Source organism: Emydura macquarii, unplaced genomic scaffold (genome assembly GCF_026122565.2).
Source record: "Emydura macquarii macquarii isolate MOO-44397 ecotype Brisbane River unplaced genomic scaffold, CSIRO-AGI_Emac_v2 contig_691, whole genome shotgun sequence".
Classification (NCBI taxonomy): Eukaryota; Metazoa; Chordata; order Testudines; family Chelidae; genus Emydura; species Emydura macquarii.
The window spans coordinates 9,576,340-9,599,542 of record NW_027130828.1 but is presented as its reverse complement, the minus strand read 5'-3'; the positions used below and the strand labels follow the sequence as shown (position 1 = coordinate 9,599,542).

At 40.9% G+C, this 23,203-nt stretch overlaps 1 protein-coding gene across 3 annotated transcripts in view; it reads right to left on the bottom strand.

The window, feature by feature from the left end:
* The window catches only part of RAPGEF1 (Rap guanine nucleotide exchange factor 1), a 117,798-nt gene that overhangs the window by 74,012 nt on the left and 20,583 nt on the right, over positions 1 to 23,203 (bottom strand). The gene's annotated exons all lie outside the window — the stretch shown is intronic.

The following is a 23,203-nucleotide window of genomic DNA, read 5'->3' as shown; positions in this document are numbered from 1 at the left end:
AGCAGCATGGATAAATTTATGGGGTGGTGTCCTATCTGCCTGAACAGGGCCAGAAAATATTAAATCTAACTACATTTCCAAGTGTAATATCACCACCATTCTCTGTTTCACCCCGGACACAGCTATTCTAAAATGCAGAGGAAGAGACAATGGGGTTGCTTTTCTTCTACTATATCAGGAACAGAGTAATAACAATAATACCTCTCTCTTATACAGTGCTTTTTATCAATAGATCTCAAAGCACTTTACATAGGATGGTAATATTTTTACTCCCATTTTACAGATGGAGAAACTGAGGCACAGAAAGTGACTTGCCCAAGGTCACCCAGCAGGCCCAAGGCAGTGCTGGGAACAGAACCAAGGTCTCCTGAGTTCCAGTCCATTTGTCTATCCCCTAGGACACATGGCTTTGAATGGTTTCGTATGAATAGTTTACCCAAAAACCTGGATCTTGATATCTTCTAAGTGTTTCAGTTCAAACATGGCCTATATGTCAGGGTGGGCCATTAGAACAATGGAGTAGACTGCTTCCAGGTGAGTGCACCCTAAATCAGTTTAACCAGAGGACTGAGTAAAGTAGTTTCCTTATGGGAGAACACATTTTTTATTGTGGAAATCAACTTCTGTTTTTTCAGGTTTGTGAGTATCTGAAAAATGGAAGGCTCGAAGATCTATGATGCTGTCACACAGATTTTCTGCTGAGATTTTTTTTTTTAAACTGTTTAGCTGTGCAGCTAAATAGAACAGAGTTTATAAGCTGCCTTCCTGACAGTGAGCATGTTGGATTGTATTTTGAGCAAATAGCATTTTAATAGACAAAGGTATGAATTGCTCTTTCAGTGATCCAGACAACTCCGACAGCAAACAGTGAACTTGCCTCAAGTACATTATCTGCAAAAGTAAACAGTTTCCCTTCAACCTTCCATTGCCTTTTTGACTTATCTGGGAATTGACTGCATTGGTTGTAATGAATGACGGCGACATCTCCCATGTGTGCAGTGATGTACCTTCTCGTTAGCATAGAGACTACAAATACAGTAGGCTGCTGAGTCAAATCTAGCACTCAACAGCTACATACCACATAGCTGCATTAGCACCGCCTCCACAATGAGAAAGCACTAACCACAACTCAGGGGAAAGAACCTGGGCTTCTTGCCTCCCTTTACTAACTACCATCAGGAAGGCAGATTTAAGTCTCTTCTGTTCCCACCTTCACTGCAGCAAAAATTCCAACTCATGAGGTACTATGTCATAATTTTACAGGCACCTTGTTAGCTGATGTTCAGTGGTTACTTATTACCATCTATCCTAGGCCTGGTCCACACTGGCGACGAAGGTCGTCGAACTCCTAAAGTATGCATCTACACTGGCACGTTAGTTCCATCAACTTAAAGAGTGGTAAAAGTCGACCTAATAAAACCACCTCCGCAAGTGGTGTAGCGCGTAATTAGAATTTAATGGGTCGATTTTGCGTCAGTGTACACAGAACGTAACGTAATTCGATGTTAATGGCCTCCGGGAGCTATCTATAACGCCCTGTTGTGACCACTCTGGACATTCGCGCTCTGCTGATACGTGGCCACACAAACAGGAAATAGCCTCTCCCCTCAAGCCCTGAGAATTTTTGAATTTTCATTTCTTGTGTAGCCAGCGTGGAGAGAGCTTTGTAGCTGAACTCATTATGGCTCCGGCATGGAGTCGACCAGAGATCTTACATCTGATCAGTCTGTGGGCAAGGAGCCCGTTATGGCTCCGCTCAGATTCAGTTTTCCAGGAAAGGTTTACAGTCAGTCACTCAGAACTTCAGAAAACTCAGAGGTCAGAATTAAGATCTTTTAGGAACTACAAATAACTGTCTATTGTTCCCATAGGAGAAGGGTGTTTAAACTCAAAGTAAATTTTGAAAAGCTGATTTTGACAGGTCCAGTTACATCTCTCTCCCTTCTAACAGCACAGGTTTTTTGGGGGGAATAAGACCATTCAAACTATACCTATAATATACAGGTTTATAATACAGGCAGAATATTCAGCTATGCACCCCCTGTTATATTCCTTCATCCATCCCAGGCACTCAAGTAAAACAGCAAATGAAAAGGGATACCCCCACTTCTCCAGCTCCCAACCAATAAAAACATCATATGAGAACCTCATAACCCAAGTCTGGTTCAATGAAAGAGGCAAATCCACACCCGGAGTGATGCCAGAGATTAATTTGGTCAAATGTAGACAAAGGTTAATGTAACATAAAATTATGCCTTGTAAGAATTTTACAGAGGCCAGGGACATTAGATACCAGGTTTTCAGTGGTTCCATCCACCAGTACATTTCTGTGCATGAGACAGTGCATAGTACATTCATTACTCAATCCGGTTATGTCCAACAGGCTAGATGGGGCTGGGTTCCACACATGTCATTAACAGAAAGGACTGGACGTTTTCTTATTATATCTTCTAAGTTAAAGTTCATGGCATCTTAAAGACACCTATAAACATTTAACTATTTAAAGACTCGGTGCCTGAGGGAAAATATTTTATTAATATGGTTAGCTGCATAAAACTGAATATTTTTTAAAATAATTCATTTGCTTTTGCTGCAGTATTTTATGGCATCACCAACTGGTTGCTGTGGAACCAGTTATGATGGTACCAAGAGGTCAGAACCTCAGATGGGAAGTTGGCAGTGGAATGAGAGGAACTCCTCTTTAAAACAAAGACACACAACAGCTGGATGTGGTCCTACGTAGGGAGAGGTGGAGAGGGGAATGTTTTGAAGAGAAGGAAAAATTCCTAAGTGTAAGGCAGGTTGGCAGAACTGTTCTCCATTTAGATGTTTTTCAAAGCGTATCTCGTGCCACCAGCTGCTGTTTAAATCCTGTTTTTTAAAATCCATCAAGAAGGAATACACAACGATCCCTGGCAAACCCATCAAACACATCAATCGACCTGAAATATCACCAGAGCAGCTGGCATCCCAACTTAGCAACAATTTACGTCATTGCTTTACATCCATGGGGGTCTCCCACACTCAAACACTCGCAGGCCCCACAGAGTGCTCAAAGTCACTGTGGGCAACAATTCCCAGCAGCTTCAAGAATGCTTTTGTTCTCTACTTTTGCAAAGACACCAGTGGTATCTAATTTGCACGGCATGCAAGGGTTTTACACACACACACAAGTGGCAAGAGAAGGCATGGATCAAAGTCTTTTAAACATCCAGGCAAACGCTGCAATTAGAATAATTAATCTAGAGGGAAAAGAATGATAGTGGCAATAGAACGCACCTCTGGCTCCTCCATCAGCGAGAAGCAAGGACCTTATTAAATGAGCTAAATCAGCAGCTTTGTTATCTTAAGTCAGATGATATTCAGTATCTACAGGCCCTTCAGATGCCGTACTTTGAAGATCATTAACAATGCAGCTTTTATTTCCTACCTTGTCTTTCTGTCTACAATGAGCATTTTTCCTAACTCATCTGTTCACGAGATTTTGTTGCATTTGTGTTTAAGTGAACAGCTCACACACCAACCCCCAATACTCTCTTACGCTCAACAAGATTTTACTTATCACTTACAATATCGCTTTTATGTTCAAAGCACTTTACAAACGTATCTAATTTATTCTCAAATGCCTGACGGAAACTTGGGCATGAGGTGGTGAAGTGATTTACCCAAACAACCACAGAAGGGAGTCAGTGTCGGAGCTGCACTTAGAATGTAGAACTTCTTGATTTCCAATTCTATGCTGAAACACTTGGATTACACCTCTCGCCACACTTTCATACGTCCTACTTAGGTTATTCACACACTGAACGCCGATAAATGTTTTCTGTCTCTCAGGTGTGGTCACATTTCAAATAGATCCGTTGGCCAAGTATTATCTGTGCAATCTACATTTTCTCAATGAGTTGTGTATGTGTGGAGTGTTACAAGAGAAATTATGCTTCACTAGCAACAAGTAGAAATGCACTGGCTCAGAGGGATGTAAGCTAACAAGCTTTTCAAAATGCCAGCAAAAACACCAAAGGAAAAAAGCACAATTGTGTAGAACTTACTAGATCTGCTATCGTGGAACTGAGCTGCTTTTAAAAATCCATTTACTTTTACCCACTACAATAACTAAAATGTCTAACATATCCTATGGCTCTCTAGCAAATAGCTGAAAGAGATGACCTGGTCCTTACATATTAAGTAGTTCGATAATGTACATGGCAGAATAGGAAATGGTCATGACAGTGAGCGGCTGAAACACTGTTCTCCTGCACTTTGTTTGTCTATCTACAATATTAAGCTATTTAATACATAAGTACTTGAGCTTCGGTGCCGCCTCTTTGAACTATATGCTGAAGTGCCACAGGATCGTTAGATGTTTCATCTATCTAAAATGACTCCAGGATATTACCGCTTGCTCCTATTAAGTGCCCGCAGACAGCACTTAATTAGAATACCAGCACTGAACTTTTCAACCTCTCTTCCCCTTTTGGTGCACAGGCGTGGGTATTCTGGACTTTTTGATATGGCGCATCCAAATGGTTTCAAAGCTAATGGGAAAAGTCAGGGTAATAAAGCTTGATGGAACAATTACAACTGTAAGGGGGAATAATACAATCAAATCAAAGCATTTCTGACCCAAAGGAACTGTTGGCTTTCCATCCTCTCACATTTCATCTGCCTGGATGGTTTGCTGCTGCTCATGTCTTAATAAAAGGAAAAAAAAAAAATCCTCAACATTATTTTGCTGTGGATTCATGTCTCGACTTCTGACTGGAAGTTTTAAAATGCTGACCTTTTCATTGCTAATTTCATCTTCCTATTAAAGAGAAACTTTGCTCTGCTGTTTTTGAACATGATCCAGCTGTTGAGTCATGGCCTTGCCTCCGCTTTAAAGCCAGTCTCCCCCATGTCGGCACGTGTCTGGGTTCTGATCATACACAAAAACTTAGAAAGCTCACGCGATATGAGTGTGCTCTAGGTGTCCGTGGAGCAAGATGCAAATGCAACATCTCACAAATCCCTGCCCTTTAAATTTTCATCTGATACCTTAAAACAGGGCCCCTTGATAAGAGGGCTAGTCTGTCTAGGTGATGTCTTGTCATGTGGGCCGAGAAAGGCAGCAGCTGGACCAAACTTGTGGTGCTTGCCCAACTGCTGACAGACTTTTACAATTGATGAGGAAAGAACTGCTAATTTTAAACTACAGAGGAATAAGAGGTGCAGGGAAAGAGAGAGATAAATCAGTCTACGAGCCAAATGTAGCTATAACAAAACTAGACTCTGCTTAATGGACCATTACTAGTCAAAGCCGTAGTTTTGTAACATCACTAGAATGGAAAGATGGTGATGTTCTACTTGGGCTCAAATGAATGATAGAAATAAAGCCAAACATTTCAGATACTGGTAAATTCCACCAACTTAACCCAGCTGCGTGTGAATCAGCCTAAAGTCAAAGTGAAAGTTCTACCATGTTACAGATCAGTCACCACAGACCTTACAGCCTCCCCTCTATCCTTCATTCACACATGGTATGAGTAAGGTGCTGTTCGGAGTCTGACTGATAAGAACACTTCAGAGAACAGATTACAGCTATTCCAAAAACAGGTGTGGGATTTTTTTTTAACGGCTCTGGTTACTGTAGATAGATCAATCACCAAGACAACAAAATTGGACTAGCAGGGACTTGCAATTAAAATTTTCAGCTTATCTAGCATGTGAATCATATCAGGCAAACAGATACCATCACTGGGTTTTAAAAAAACCACCAAAAACCCAACAACTGAGCTTTAAAATAGATAAAGCCTTTAAAAAAGGTTAAGGTTCAATCTTCAATTTCAGATCGAAAGCAATCCTTAAAACTCATAGCTTTATAAAGAGTGAAGATGCCCCTACAATCTTATTCCACAAACTGTTCTGTTTTGAAAAGCCACTCAGGTCTTTTCCGGAAGGACGTAGCTAAAAGCCACCAGATAAAAACCAGAGGGCCTCTCCCCTCACGTCATAATGAAGCTGTTGCACACATTACTAACTGTTCCTGCCATCTATGCTAGGGGTCCTTCAAACTCAGAGGTGACTTATGTCAAGAATTATGTAATGACGTGCCCAGGGAGAAAGAAGTCATTTTAATGCACAACTCAATCATTTGCAGAAGGCAAAGGCAAGTAGCATGGCTTCAAGTAAATCCTGACTCTCAGGAATTTTGTGGGTACATTTGCATTGCAAAATACCCCAGGGCACCAAGTCTCAGAACCTGGGTCAACTGACTTGGGCTTCCGGGACGTGCAATGCGGGGCTAAAAACAGCCATGTAGATATTCCCACTTGGTCCGGAGCCCAGGCTCTGAGACCCACCCATCTTGCTGGGTTTCTGAACCCAGGTTCTAGCCCCAGTCGGAACATTTACACGGACCTCATTAGACCACATTTGAGCAGGTAAAGAGATTTGGGACTTTACCCATACATAAAAATGAAAAAATTGCAAATGTATGGGTTTATCAACATGATCTGTATTTGGTTATCATTGCCTACCACCCTTAACGGGGCGCTTGTCCTTTTAGATGATAAACTCTTTGCAAGGGGGAATTGTGCCCATATGTATTTGTAAAGTACATAGTGTAATGGGGGTTCTCAACCTTGACTGAGGCCTCCAAGTTCTACTGTAACATGAATGTTAAATAATAATAATATTAGTTACCAAAAAAAATCCCCAAACCAATAACAAAAACCCAAACAAACCCAATGTTTCATTAACTAAACATTTTGAGTTCTGCAGAGATGTTGCTATAACCCCAAATGCAAATGACCCTCTTCCACATGCAGGATGTTTTAGAAGAAGTAGCTGGTTGAAATTTATCAAATTTAAGGATCTTCAAGATAAAGCAGAAAGAAATGGGCCAGGCTGGGGGACCTACCCTTGGTGGTTTGTTGGGGGATGGGCTCTGAAACAAGGCCACTTTGGTCCTTGATCAGAAGACTATATATTTTCATGGCCTTGATAGTAGAGAGGAAGAACTGAAAATCCACAAGATACAGATGACTTGCAAGGAAGATTTAAAAAGCAGCTGAAGATAATGAACACAAACATGGATCGGACTGACATCTGTTCTCCTCTCTTTCAATAGCACCATTCATTTCATTATGATCTAGTGGGGGAAAATGTTTTTACAGTTATGGTTCATATCCCCCATCCCTGTCAGTCCCCCAGGGATATTGAGGAATGTAGTAATTATTATCACTTAATGCTTGTGTGGGGCCATACATCAGATGGAGTGCCAATTGCTGTGGAAATGGCAAAGCGGGACTAAGACATACATATTTAACCTGAGAACATTTCCACCACACATTCATTCACTCATCACAGCAACATGGTCTCATAGCAGTTATAAGCTAGTCCCTCCTTTCCCTGGTGTTTGCTGCTAGGAAGAGGGACTGAGGCATAGAGTCCTCTTTAATAAATTAAAGGGGGGCCCAGCAGGAGATTTGAAAAAGGCAGGGAGGGTCCTACATAAACCAGGAAGTTTGCCCACCCTAACCTTTGTACCTTAGGTGGAGCTGTTTGTAAGCTGCTCTACGTCCCTCTCCAGGGAACTTCTGTGCCAGGAGAGCTGCCAAGGTTCAGAGGAAAAGGTGGAGGAGGAGCCGCTTTAGAATTCGAACAACACTGCTGGAGTGTTAAAGGAACTTTTCCCTTTACCATCACGTCACCTTCTAAGCAGCCAGCACTTTGAAGCAGAACGACCAACTGCCCTTTTTCTTTCTTGGCAACATTACAGTGAGTGGCCATAAACCAGTGAGCATTAATGATGTGCAGTGACAGCACACAAACTTCTATGGAAAAGGGAGGCTCAGTTCTTCCTCAGCTGGCCAGGCAATGTTCAGTGACTCACAGGCTTCTTTTTTATGCCACCCTCTAGGGCCTCCACAGGAAGTGAAACATTTTTATTTGTCAGAGAACACATTTCAATTTTGATTTTTTTTCTAAGCAACCATGAATGAGACATCTCCAGCTGCATGCATCCCCTGGGGAAAGAGCTCACAGGGCATGCAAAGGAACTGGCGAGGCAGACAGAGCAACCCATCGGCTCAGCCACATCTCTTGACTGCAGTGAAAGAAACTGGATCATATTCAACAATGTTAATTTTACAGCACAACCCTTCTTCCCTTCAGCTTTCTATGTCCCTCACTCGGTAGCAACTCAGCAGGTTTGGGGGGGGGGAGGAGATGATCCAAACCAAGCAGCAGGTTAGGAGTCAGACTGACTCTCTCTCACATTTACTGAACAGTCATCTTTTAGCCTGAAGGATCTCAACAGAGACCACTTTACCCACCTCTGAAATGCAGACACGGGGTGGGACAGGGAACAGCAACACTACATAACAGGTTCAGACAGGAAGTGAAGAAGAAAGCTATATCCATCTGAAACTGCAGAGGGAATTCAGATAGGCAGAACGTAACTACCCAAGTTCAAATTCAGGTAGCAAACCAGGACTAATCCCCTGACTTCTCTTTCAAAAATGGGCTTTTTATTGATAAGAAGTAGTCAAGATCTTAGCTTTATACTTCAGCTGAAAAACAGCTCCTCCAGCGGACTGGTTTGATACTGACTCACAAGGAAAGATGTCAGCTATTGACTCACTAGCAAATCTTTCTTCAGTATCTGATCATTCTCTGGCCACCTCCCATCCACTTACTGACTTTGCACAACTCCACAAGTCAGAGAACAAATGGGATCACAACATTGGTAATACAGCGAGAGTCCTGTGACACCTTAAAGACTAACACATTTATTTGGGCATAAGCTTTCATGGGCAGAAACCCAAGAAACTCTTGATGTTTTGCTAAAAACAGACTAACACGGCTATCCCTCTGGAACTCATCAACATTGGTAATGTGCTTCATAATATCCCCTGTGCTGGCAATACTGGAACACAACAAAAAAAGCGAGTCAAGTGGCCTCCAACATCAGCACCATTGCTGTTCCATGCCATCCCGGGCCAATAGACAGGAACTTCTAGTGCTGCCTATTTACTAAGCATGACAGCCAACTTTAAATTTAAAAAAGCCAACATTAGTGCACAGATAATGCCAAATTATGCATTTCTTTAGAATGCCATTTCAAACATTACATGACTGAGGAATTCAAACATTTAAAAATAAAGCATGGCAAGCTCAGATCTGCATGCACACTAACAAAGCCACTCTCATCCGAAAGGGGAAGGTTGTGAGCCACAACTAGGACTTCTCATTCAGACTAAGGCCGTGGCCAAAGAACGGGCCATGCCACAGAGCTCAAGTTAAAATTTCTCTTCTCCCCTTCTTCTCATATATATTTGGAGCCTTTACATCTTTGCTAGGTTTTGGTTTCAGCCGTATAGCTGTCTGGATGGAAGCTCAGATCTGAAAGATTATAACCTGATGTTGCCGGCGCTGTTTATCTGTCTCCAAGGTGATGGAATGATGTCACTGGTGTTTCTTTAGACTAGCCAGCAGAGCTGCATTATTTCAGATGCTTTGGGAATAGCATAATTGCTAACAACCTGCCCAGAGGTTCAGCAGCTCAGATGGAAGATAGCAAAGGTGAATCCTTCAGCTCACAGATGCCCTGAAGCATCAAATTTATACAATTCAGCTCCTCCTAGTGGTTAACATCAAGTCTCATTCACAAGGAGATGGGAGTGAGAGAGTCAGATTGGGACATATTTACCAGTTGCTTTGGAAAAGGCAGTAGTTATTCCAGTCATCTTTATTTCTCACCTCTAATTACAGCCTCTTTACATGTTTGGTTTGAACAGGAAAACCAAACCTCTCTTCTCTCCTGGGTCTGGAAGTATTTTTGATAAAACTACCCTTCATAGGTTCTTCCCCCCAAATCAAACCAAAGCCTGAGAAAACATCTTCTCCAACATGTTCTGTTCCATCCCACACCCCATCTCCTTCTGCATTTGACTCTTAGGGCAAGTGCTTGCAGAATAAGGGACAAATTCCAAAGGAGAGTCTGACGTTAACTCTGAAAGGCTGCTACATCAAAAGGTAAAACTGCTTCCAAGCATTCCATTAAAAGATGAGCCGACTTTTCTGAAAAGGAGACACATTGTTCTGACTAGTAAAGCAACGTACCCTCTGGGCTGAGATGCTGAAGAACTGATAGTCTGTCTACAGGACTAAATCCTCCACTTGTCTGTGCAATTCTGCTGCATCAAGCTGCAGGCTCACATTTATATAAGGAGAAGAAAAATAAAAGAGTCAGTAACCAGATCTCCATCATTCCCTCAAGTGGCAGTGCAATCTGAATACAAACTTCCTTAATGACATTTACTTACTGAGGGAAAGCAACAAACCAAAGCATTGTGGAAGGACTATGCAAACCACTCTGAAAGCTGGCTTTAAGTACTGCTAAACTGCTGGCCCACTGGACCAGCCATACAACTCTGAATACACAGACACCAGCACAAGTGCAAAATGATACTGTAGTAGAGCAGGTGGGGTATTTCTGATATAATCAGTCTAGGAACTGGCTTTAACACCTTTATTAACCTTTGCTGAAGTTGCAGTGTCTATGTCCTAGGACAGCTGATGGTATCTGCAACCAACCCCACAGTTTTATTGCCTGCCTATGGGCACTAGGAAATGCTAGTCTTGTATCAGCACAATTTGAAGCATCAACGCCTCCAGCAATGGGAAGCAAAGATGTTAATAGAACAGAACAATTGAGGGTGGAGAGGAAATACTAGCCTGCATCTTTGTTAGCTGTAGAATTGGCACGTGCCCAGCCCATCATGGCAGGAGCCATATATCAGGTTTACTTTAGAAACAATATTAACTTCAAAGTCTGGGATGATTATATGGGTTTTTTATAACTATTTCAGTGCATTTCATGGAGTTTAAGTTACATATACCTTCATGCCACTGCACAGAGAATTAAGGGCTGAGATTTAACTAGCAGCAGCAGTAAACCATTATTTGTGACAAGTTTCTATTTTATCATGTCTCCTCACCACTGAACTGGAATTGCTGTGGGTATCTCGGGCTATAGTTGACTTGTTGCAAATGTGTGTGTAAATGGAAGAAGCCCCCAGATAATTAATTTCCCCCAGTTTTCTGCCCAAATAAAGCATTTTCTGAGGAAGATCTTTAGGAATCTGATATAGAATTACTGGAGCTTTGCAGAAACAAAGGATCACACCCTTATGGAGCCAGGCTGATCTCAGCAGAAACGTATGAAACATCTTGATACATAAATGTAGATCAGACAAGACTCAAGAGTCGAACCTGGGAAGACTTCAGGGTGGCTACTCGAGAAGCTGCCACTAGGGATTTAGTTATAGATTTAATAAATGGTTATGAGAAGCAGTCACTTGCCACCTTTTAAAAATAAGCATTCTTGCTGTCGGACCCTCAATTCTTACTCTAAGAGCCAGGATTTGGTAGTCTTCAGAGCCTGGTAGAAGATATATTTATTTAGTCAGGCATTTGTCTGGATCAGTTCTGCAGCCTGGGTGTCCTTTTGGCGATGAGAGGTGGCTGCAGAGTACGCCATCTGCCCATTGAGAAAGTGTGTTAAAACATTGTACCCAGACCCTATGGCAAAGGGCCCCTCCACACTGCTATAAATACATTATTAAGAAATCCTTCTGTGCTGTAGTTTTCTTTAAACCTGATTTTGCTAAAACAACAAGAAATATAGTAACTGTCACAGCATTGTCTATGCTATTTATGCTACAAAATGCAAAATAATTGTGTTGCAGTTCTGTGGTCCAGACCTTGAAGGGCGGATCAATACTAATTTTAGCTAGTGGTGCATTGGGTAATGCTTTCTTTGGGAGTTAGGGAGTTCCATTTAGAAAACAACAAATAGAATTTAATGGGAGGCCAAGGAGATAATGTTTCAAGCATGTGGCTAGCAGGATACCACAGCACATTGCAGGTTAAAGATCAGGGGAGGTCATATTATCTTCCATCACATCCAGAGAGCAATTCCTTTTAAGTCAGATTAAAACTGGTGATTGTTCAAAGTTTAATGTAATTAACTTTTTGCTCTTCCAGCATACAAATGCTCAATGTGCTGTTTATTTCTACTGCAGGTTTGGCTTGCCACAGCATTCAGGGTTCAAAAGCCATGAGTATGTTTGTTTAGAGATACTCCTAACTCCACTCTAACAAGAGTAAATTCTTGCACCTCACAGTTTAAAAACAGAGAGGGTTTTTAATATTCTCTGCATTTGATAATTCAGGTTAAGCCCTCACAAGTGGCCCCATCATGTAAGTGAACGGTCAATTTCATTCTTGCCTGTGTGTAAGGTTGGAATCTTCACAGTGAGTCTAGTCAATGAGTTTTACATTTCAGTATTATAACAAAAACTGTGTGTTTGGTGTAAAGTACAGCTGACAGTAATTAACATCCAGCTGTAATTTTACTACATTCTGGTCAATAGGGGGCAGAATTGATTTTTGGAGTACTGTGCATATGGCACAAGTCGGGGAGGTTCTGAAATAAGCTTTGTTAGAAGTGGGCTGTAGCCCAGAGAAGTTTAAAGCCACAGCTTTAGGGTAACTATCTAATCTCACATCAGCTGAAAAATACTCCAAGTTCAAGACAGGACAATGGCAGAATCCCTGCAAGATGGGAAGAGGCAGAGTTGGTGGTTCTCAGACCTTCACATCATCTATGTAAAGAGCAAAATGAAGTTTTGGCAGAAACAGCAATCTGGTAAAGAGAGGGTTTGACTGGAACCGAACACTTCAGCCATTGATGGTGGAGTCTCAGCAAATCAGTTACTCACCACAGTGAGAACATTTCTACTATGCCACGCTCAACATCACAAGGACATTTCAGATCAGAGCTTAGATGATATTTTAAACATTTATTTATTTTGGGGGAACTCCACTTCCTTACTGCCCTCTCCAAAGATTTATTAAACTAATTTCTTTATTTCATACTTTTTAACAAAGGCAACTGTATTTTCCCCTCCTGTTCCACATACAGGTTAACTCCAGACTGAAGCACAGACAACACTTTCTGGACACCGTCTCAACTGACTTATCCCATTACCTCAATTTCACTCTTTCATATTGCTGGTTTCTGACAGAGTAGGATGGTTGGAAGGTGCTGCAGCTACTTTCATTCTTTTCACCTCTATTTTTGGATACCCCGTGGTCAGGAAGACCGCATTCACACTTCATACACGTTCACCTCTTGCAAGCCTGACAATTAACCATGTGGCTGCTGCAGAACCAGTATCTGCCCCAGAAAGGCACAGTTTTAAAATACTCTACATCCAATCGCACGAACCGCTTGCTTGGGGAATCTCAAGTACAATAATAGGGAGCTGGAGCCCTGCAGGAAATGGAGAAAAAGATTCTTACAGACTATGTGATTTTTCAAATAAGAGAAAACATTTCTTCAATCTCACTGCAACCCCATTGGTGCTTGCTTGCAACATCCACTAACAGTTCATCAGAGATGATTTTGTATACAGAGTATGCAGCTTTAAATGAACAAATTGAGCCCACACTTGTGTGGAGACTTTGGAGGACCCCTTAAGGGGAGGCATTTTCATTAAGAATCCAAGTACCCATGAAAGGCAATAATAAAAAGACACTTCCTTGGTCTCATGCAGGGTGGATAAAAATCAATACTTTTTTTTTTTTTAAATTAAAAAAATTGATTTTTTTTTTTTTTTTATTTAAATCGGATTTTTTGTGGTTTTTTTTAAAAATCATCACAAATACTAAATTTCTCTCTCATTTAAAAAATAACAGTTACAATCAAATCTCATCACAAACATGCTAAGTCTACACTTACAGTCTCATAAAAATGAATTAAACTGTGAACAAAAATTCAACTGTCATGTGCGCAGTTTTGTCATAGACAATGCAAAGATAAGAATTACTTAGAAGTAGTAACGGAAGGATGCTCCAGAATAACATATGGCTGCAGTGCCCATTTAATGCATCTTTTAGCCAAAGACTTAAGTACATCTTCTCCAGGAATAAAAGAAAATGTTGTTGAAGTTGCAAAATACTTCCATAACAACCATTTTGCTTCAACTTCACTGAAGAAAGCAGGAAGATCCAAACTAATTCTCCCTCAAGATGTTCGATGGAATTCTGTGGTTAATTGTTTTGAACAATTTATTAAGAACTGGCCTATTCTCATAAAACTTTGTGAAGAAAACCGTGATAAAATAGATGGAAGTATCTCATCCAAAGCATCTAACATTGGATTAAAGAGGAATGTACAGGATATGCTCAGTATACTGAAGCCTATATCCATAGTCCTAAACAATCTTCAGAGAAATTGTTGGTGCATTGCTGATGCTGTCGAATTTTGGAAGGCACTTCAAGAGACACTGAAGAAAGAAATACCTCATCAGAAAGTTAAACTGCAGGCAATAAAGAAGCAAATGGATGAAGCACTGACTCCACCTCATTTTCTTGCAAACATTCTCAACCCCAGATATAAAGATAGATGCCTAATTTCCGAAGATGATGATACTACCATGGCATGGGCATCTCAAAATCATTCCTCAGTTATGTCAGGTCATAAAAAATTTCAAGGCTGGAGCGGAACCATTTAAACAGTACGTGTTTACTGATGATGTTTTGAACAAAGTCACTCCCTGAATTGGTAGAAATCATTAGCCAGGCACCTTGAAACAGAGTTCCTTCAGTTGCTAAGCCAACTTCACAGCAGTAGCTTCCTCTGCAGGCACAGAGAGAATATTTTCATCATTTGGTATTATTCACTCAAAGCTAAGAAATCGACTGGGAATTGAAGCAGGAAAACTCATATTTCTGTTTCAGTCTACGAATAAAAATGAGAATGGGAGTGGGGAAGATGAGAGCTAGTTGTAGAAGTTTTAAGGACAGTGTACGTTTAGTGTCGTGATGACTTGTCTGTTAGAGTTAATAAAATTTGTAAATTAAAAAGAAGAGTTTAAGGACAGCTGTCAACCGGCAACTCAGAAGACTGCTGCAACTACAAATGTGAAATATTTATGTAACATCTAAGATTTAGTTTAAGTGCTATTGTGTTTGTGATTTAGTTCTTACCATTCCTAATGTACTGCTGCTGCATCTGCAGCTTGATACAGATAATGAGTATTATGTGCTATTTCCTAAATTAATAAAAATCAAGTTATCTAAAAAATTACACAAAGTATACCCTCCTAGACGTTGTAAAATGCTGTATTGAGTTGTAAATTAACATGTTTTAGTGATCAGATTTGCACCATTGTTTAAGAAATATGTGAAGAAGTATTAGTGGGAAACTTGATTTAAATCAATGATTTTCTCTTGGTGATCAATGATTTAAATCGCCTTGATTTAAATCCATCCACCCTGGTCTCATGCCACTTTGGAAGCATATCCAGGCTCACCTGTCTCCTTTGGCAGAGGCAGGATAAGGTGAGGAGCTGATCTGATTTGTTGGCCATTAGAGGAGTCTACAGTGTTTTGAGAGTGGTCGCCTGGAGCTGTAATAAGCTTTAAGTATCACTCAGTCAGCACTAGCACTTTGAAGAGTCACAAACTCCCCCACTTGTCAATGTAGGGGTTGTTATCAAAACTCACTCACTCTTTTTTTTAAGAATGAAAGTAACTGTAAGATTTAACCATGGAGGAGATTTTTTACACAGTCCCTCGTACCCAGCCATATTCCCTGGACTTTCTTGGTGCATAGTTCTTTTCCTTAAGACGATAAGGGGTTGGGCTGTTTGTAGTTTGACTTTCCTAAAGGATATACCTGGGTAAAAAAATAAAGCACCACACCAAAGATGAACTATACTTCTCTCTCCTACAGGACAGATGCATCATGTCCCATTATAAAAACGATGCTTCTGTTTTGTGCTCACTTGTCTGAAATCCATGCTGCAGGATCATGAGCCATGACAAGAGTGAAAGAGGAGTTAATTTTCCTGATATACTTTTGGTCACTTGTATGTATCAAGGGACAAGGTAACACCAATTGGAGATTTAGCAGAATAGCACTGGTCTCACCTTTAAAGAAGGCCAGTCTAGATAAGGCCTAAACCATTACTGCTGTGGTTTGAAAACAGACATTCAATTTGCCTATGGGCACTATTAAAAGGACTTTTGTGTGTCCCTTTAATGATAACAGTATCATGCTGTTGCCAAATAAATAACTAGGCTGTGTTGCCACTTTACACATACCCAATTTTTGGACATGAATGGTTGAGAAGCATATACTCAAAGCAACTGATTTATGGTGAACCAGATGATGGAAAAAAAGACAAAAAATAGGTTTGGAAACATTTCAGAATTGAAAATGGGCCTATCTATGAATGGTACTGCCTCAGTTCTTGTATTTGGCATACAAACTTCATGGTAACCGGAATACTAGAGATGTACAGATTGATCATAAGACCTTAAAACCATGTAGCATTGTTACAGAATGTTGGAGACGCATAACTGCCAATAAAACTAGCAACAATCATATAGTAAATGATTTTAGTAAAACAGTCAGAAAATAATCATGTTACAAGCTGCCAACTACGTTTACGACAACAAACAATCCAATCACCCTCACCACCTGTAGCACATTGCATAAGTAGCCATTTGGATGCTGTCAGAATCTCAAATAATAAAACCACATTCTGAGATTCTGAAGTAACAACCAGAGCAAGAGAGATTCAGATTTGGAATGGTATAAAAGTCACCCATTAATTTTCTACCACCATTTAATTTACAAGCCATAAGCATATACAAGCCAATAGAAGATTTTAATTATTATACGAGCAATTCAGTTAAAAATATTTTTGGAGTGGGAGGAAACAAACACCCATTTTATTAAGATGACCTTCTGAGCCTACAGATTACTGCTGGGGATTCACAGTTCCTCTGTTGTCTTTTCCAAATGTTCTGAAACAACCCAGTAAAAGGATTCTTTTTCCTTTTGCATCATAACACGGCTGCTATTCTCATGAACATGACAAGCAGCCCAAGGACATTATAGCACTTTCACACACTGAACCACCCATATCCTGAAAAGCTTGTCTAGTTCCATTAGCTGTAAACATGTTAATTTCTGAGGTCCCTACCACTTGGGGGGCTAAACATGTTCATCTAAATGCAGTAAAATGCTGGCAGCTACAGTAGTTCTTGTTGAATTTTAAACAAATACGTACTCTAAAAATAACTTCAAGTGCTTCAAGACTTAATACAGAGAGTGATCACCAAGCTGAATTTTAATGTCAACTATGGACACACTATGTACACACCTGTAAATATCGTTCAAGTTACGCATTCTTCTCTCTAGATACATTGTATCATTAACTTACACAATAGTTGACAATCTGCTACATGAATTTCATATTCTTAAATAGTTGAATCTCCAAGTGAGTTATTGAAATTTCGCTCTTACATTTATATGGTGCTTTTTATCTGGAAAGATCCCGATATGCTCTTATGCTCTTCTACTATATACATGCTGCACCTCTGGGATGCAAGGTAGCAACCAAGTGAAAATCATAATAGGAGAGGAAATTATGGTCAAGGTATGAGGGCAAACCCTCAGCTCTTATAAAAAATGCTAGGGAATCTTTAGTGTCCACATACAAGACAACAATTCAAATTCTGTTTTAAGAGTTTTATCTAAAATACACACAGTAAGGTGTATGGTGTTCCAGAGGGAAAACGGGGAGCTGAATCTGTGACTTCTTAGAATACACCAGTGTTTCTAACGGAAGCTTAGTGCAGTAAGCTATCCCCAGCCTGATTTGAAAGTATGTACTCTGTGTTTGCAAATGGATATTAGCAGGCCATTTTTTGTATTACTTGAATGTCAGTTTCATCATTCTACCATCACAGACATGCACATGTGGCCACATTACACAGGCAGAACATCGGTGAGGGTCTGATCCAAAGACCTGCCAGAAAAATAAGAAATTCATTGAGATCATCTGGATTTCATCTGAATGAATCACATCATATGAATTTATTTAGCATTTTTTAAAAAAATCTTATTTTTAAGAATCTAATCAAAGTGTGATCTACATTTGAATTTTTACATAGCAACATAGATGTGCATGACACTTTTCATGCTTAATGGTATTAGGCCAGTGAGAGTGGTATAACTTTCATTGCAGCCTCCTATTTAAGTGGTAGACCTATGTTTTGACATTGTGAATTGATACAGGACCTGAAAACAACAGAGATTATTATTTAAAATGTAATGTGCAAAATGCCTCACCACACAAGTTTTGATAGTCAGCCACCTTCCGACAGATACAGCTTTAGAAAAAATTAGCTGACCTCTTGCTGGCAAGATCTTTTTAATCAGGTCAAATCAGGCTGCTCCAGGGAGGGAGGTTCAACTTCTTCAACCCATGTACCTGTTTCTCATGCTGCTTTCCTAATTAACAGTGAGTGGACAACAGCTGTCCATAGCTCAGAGGCCAGAAAATTATCAGCACAAAGAGAAGCATGGTAAGGAGAGAACCATGCAGGACATGTTTGTGTGATGCAAGATGCAATACATGCAACAGATTGGCCACAGTATTGAAATGGCATGCCGACACAAGCCCTTTAAACTAATACCAAGAGGATACTCATGTTGGCCTTATTCTGTTGGCTTCAATATATGACTAATTTGCAACTCAATTGTTCATAGTATTCCCATAACTGGAAAAGTTAAGGAGGCAAGAATAGAAGGAATCAGGAAGGCTAACCCAACGTCTTGGTGGAAGTCTGTGGGGTTGATTAGCACACTCAATAAAGGGGGAGGGGACTTTTAGTGAGAAACTCTTCATCTTCAAGATGATTTCTGCAGTTTCATGTGCACAGGTTACAATACAAAAAAAAAAAAAAACACATTTAATATAAACCAAAAACGAAGAGAAAAGCCCTAACCGGAGGTGCCAGTCGGCCCTGTGACAAGTGGTGGCCAGATCCGCAGCTGGTGTAAATCAGAGTAACTCCATTAAAGTCATTATTTATTATTGGTATTAATGTATTACCAAAGCCTTCTACAGCAATCTCATTGACTTTTTTTTCTGATAGGGCAATGGCCAAACCTATTTTAATTAAAAATTAAGGTAAGTAGGGGGAAGTTTTCCTTAACAATATCTCTCAAAAGTTGCTGAGTACTGTGTCCAGTTTTGGGCTCCCCGCTACAGAAAGGAAGTGGACAAATTGGAGAGAGTCCAGCATAGGGCAACAAAAATGATTAGGGAGCTGAAGCACATGACTTACAAGGAGAGGCTGAGGGAACTAGGCTTTTGTTTAGTCTGCAGAAGAGAAGTGTGAGGGGGGATTTGATAGCGGCCTTTAACTACCTGAAAGAGGGTTCCAGGGAGGATGGAGCTAGGCTGTTCTCAGTGGTGGTAGATGACAGAACTAGGAGCAATGGTCTCAAATTGCAGTGGGGAGGTCTAGGTTGGATATTAGGAAAAACTTTTTCACTAGGAGGGTGGTGAAGCACTGGAATGGCTTACCGAGGGAGGTGGTGGAATCTCCATCCTTAGAGGTTTTTAAGATGCAGTTTGACAAAGACTGGCTTGGATGATTTAGCAGGGTTTGGTCCTCCTGTGAGCAGGGGGTTGGGACTAGATGACCTCCTGAAGTCCTTTCCAGCCCTAATCTTCTATGAGTCTATGTGATGAGGATGGCAGAATCACTGTCCATGTAGCTCAGTAACCCCCATTGGTCTTCTCTCCTCCGTTGGCCCATAGGGGGTACAGTTCCATTGCTCAGCTCCTATGCAGCTTTCCATGACATCTTGCAGGGAGGAGAGCTGGGTTTTTTTTTTTTTTTAGCAACAGCACTTTCTCACCAATCCTGATTGAAACTGAGCTGGAAACATCTTCAAATATTTTGCTGTTCCCTTGCTCTTCTAAAGGCTGATTCACATCTTTTGAAAAATCATCTTATTTTGTGGCATCTGCCAAAGCAGTTCTCTGTTTCCACCAACTAGCTGAACTTTCTTTTCTTTTTCTTTTTTTTTTAAACAGTAGATCTGAGAAATTTGACAATCAGTGCATGAGGTTTGGCATTTGAGGCTGACTTAGCAGCCAGGGACCTATGTGTTCTCTGTATATCAACTTTAAAGTCCGCCAGAAGTCTGTGCACTACTGAAAATGCTGGGGAATGAATTCTAGGGGGTTGCCTTTCTCTGCTCCTTCAGGTACTTTGGTAATTCTCGGATTATTGCAGTGACACCTTCCCTCAAGGTCTGCCACTTAAGAGAAGATAAATATGTGAGGCCCCTCTGCCCATGAGCAGAGAGTCCTCGTACCTGATCTTTCACCGATGAAGTCTCCTTTTGCATCATTCACCCATCCTGTCAACGCTTGCAGAAAGGAGTTAATTGAGGTAACAGCCAGCTGTATCGCGGCCTTCGATATCTACTGTATCTGCAGCAATTTTCTCCAATTGGGCCATCATGGACACAGTGTGAAGAAAATATGATAGTCCTTGGGGGAAAAAAGTAAAAGGACCTGATTTGTCCTTTGCCACAACCCCATCCTCAGATTCCTAATGAACAGATTGAGGATATGAACTCATACAGCATTCTGTGCAGGCTGAATTCACCCTGTTTTGACTCAGGCAGGACTTCTTGGCACTGGGTGAAGAAGCTGGCAAGTTGCTCACATATCACCTAAGATAAAAGACCTTTGCATGTAGAATCCCAGCTATCCATGATAAACATGGTCAATTATAGACATCATCTAAAGCGATTAATAAAGAGTTCCTTAATTTCTAAAAAGATCTGTTCAAATTGGACACAACCACCTCCACAGACATTCTGGATACATTTTGGCACAAAGAGGTTCCTAGGTCACAACTTTCTTGACCTCCTGTCTGACAAGATGCTTAAAATGGTGAATGAGTCACTCCTAGAGGGCATCCTTCCCCTTAGGCTGAGGGAAGCCCTAATATCACTCATTTCTAAACCAGGAAGAGATGTTACTCTATGTTCCAGTTATAGGCCAATTTCATCTATTAACAGTGACGTCAAAACACTGGCAAAAATTCTGGCAATGAAATTGGGCAGGTTGGGGAATCTCTCATACACCCAGATCAAGCTGGATTTGTCAGAGTCCATCATGGATCTGATAATCTTTGACAATCTTAGTGATATTACAGCAGTGAAATGTGATGACCCTGCACCAGAACCTGTGCTAGCCTTAGCTGCCAAAAAGGCTTTTGATAGAACAGGCTGGAGGGAGATGTTTGATATCCTGCAATGATCTGGAACCATATTTAGTTCCTGGATAAAACTCTTATATTCTCACCCAACCTCTCACCTCCTAGGCTCCCCAGGTCCAAAGACACACTGATGCACATGCCAAGGGACTGTCCAACAGTCAAATAACTAGCAAGAGGTGGACACAAGAGTGAAAAGCTGAAAACTATACTCTAAGGTATGTACTTACTGGGTTTAACTCCACCATAAAGGGTTTGGTCCTTGAAGGCCACAATGATTACCAAACCCATGACTTTACAAAAACAGAGGGGCAGGCTTATACCCGGAGCAAAGCAACGGTATTCACATCTGTCTGAGTTAGCAACAAAAGAAAGGATAGCTTACTGGCACAAACAGCAATTCGAATTCAAAGAACTACTGACCCCTTTTCTTGATACACTTGGATAAAGAACACTGAGAACCTAGACAATGCCAGATGTCCATTCCACTCACCTCTCCACTTCTTTCCTCCCTCTTTCCACCCCTCCTCCTCCTTTTTTACCTTTTTAATTGCATAATTTTATTGGCTGTCTTGTGCAATGGGCGATATTTTGTGACATAGACAAGCTGTAAATCATTTACCTTTTTGTATATTTTATTGTGTTTCTTTAAGAAAATTAATTAAAAAATTAATCACACAAAAGTTGTTCTTTGCTCTCCCTGCTGAGAGCTGCCCAATAACTGTGGGGCAGATGCTCAGCCACAGGGACACCTAAGGGAGAGGAGAGTGAAAGAGGCATTATTCCTTCCTTGCTGGTGCACTGCCTCCCCAAAGCTCCATGGTAGGGGAGAGACAGAAAGAGAGAGGCCACGGGCTGGTCACACAACCCTTCCAAACCAGGAGCAAGGAAGGCAGGAGGAAAAAGACTGAGAAGCAAAATAAATTCCAGACAGCTGAAAATGCAGTATTTCCTAAAGAGCATACCACATTCTCCCCATGCAGGAGCCTTCTTTTAACCATGATCCTTATTATGCTTCACAGAGAAAAAAATATGAAAAGAACTTTAAGTCCATGATGCACAAAAGTCAAGAAATCCACAATCAGAGAGAGGGGAATGATAACACAGCATGCACATTCCAGCACCTAGGCTGGTAGCCAGGTCTACCAGCGCACTTCAGAAGGTTCCCTGCTCTGCTGCAGCGCATGCTCGGCATGCTTTAAAACACAGCTAGGTTGGACCTTTTCTGCCTGTCATTGACCTCCCTCATCATCCCATTGAACTATGCAGTTCAGAGGCTGCAAGAACCACGTGAGCCAGTGTCACTTCCCAGCTTTAAGCAATATGCCAAGTGCGTGAGATCTGTGGAATACAAAGCCCCCCCACAGCAGGGCTAACAACAGGTGAAAGACCATGAAATGCTCCCATGTGAGACAAGAGAACATCTCTGCTGATTACAGCAGATACTGTGCTCTCTCAGAGCTGCAGCCTGGCCAGTACGGGAAGCAAGTCTTCTCCGGTTTTGCTTACAAGTTACACAGAAGAGTAAATAAGAAACGAACAGAGAAACAGTTCTATTTTAAGAGACATAAAATAGCAACTTCCCTGCTGGAGATGCTGATTACTGTAATTTGAGGCAACACAGAAACAGAGTGTAAATTGTAAGCAATGGAATGTATTATTAAAACAGGCCATTGCCCATTGGTTACTAATGAGAAATTGATGGGTTATGATCTCCTTAGAGAACAACCCAAACTATGACAGTACAGGCTCCCTTCCATACAAGCTCAGCTCTCATCTGCTTAGAAAGAGCTTCTGGATGCATATCCAGTAAACTGGAGCTCAGGAGATTGAATATATATATCAGCATTGTATTAATGGGTGTGAACTTAAAACTGTGCAGTAGGGACTGGGTGGGAAAAGGAAACTATTCCCCAGATAGAAGGTGGTGTGCCAGCTCATTTACAAACTGCCTTGTCAAAAGAAAGTGTTTAACTGCAAATCACAGACACTGAGAAATGAGAACGATCTCTAGGGAAATTTATTGGAGTCTTTTCCAAAAGAATTCAACACA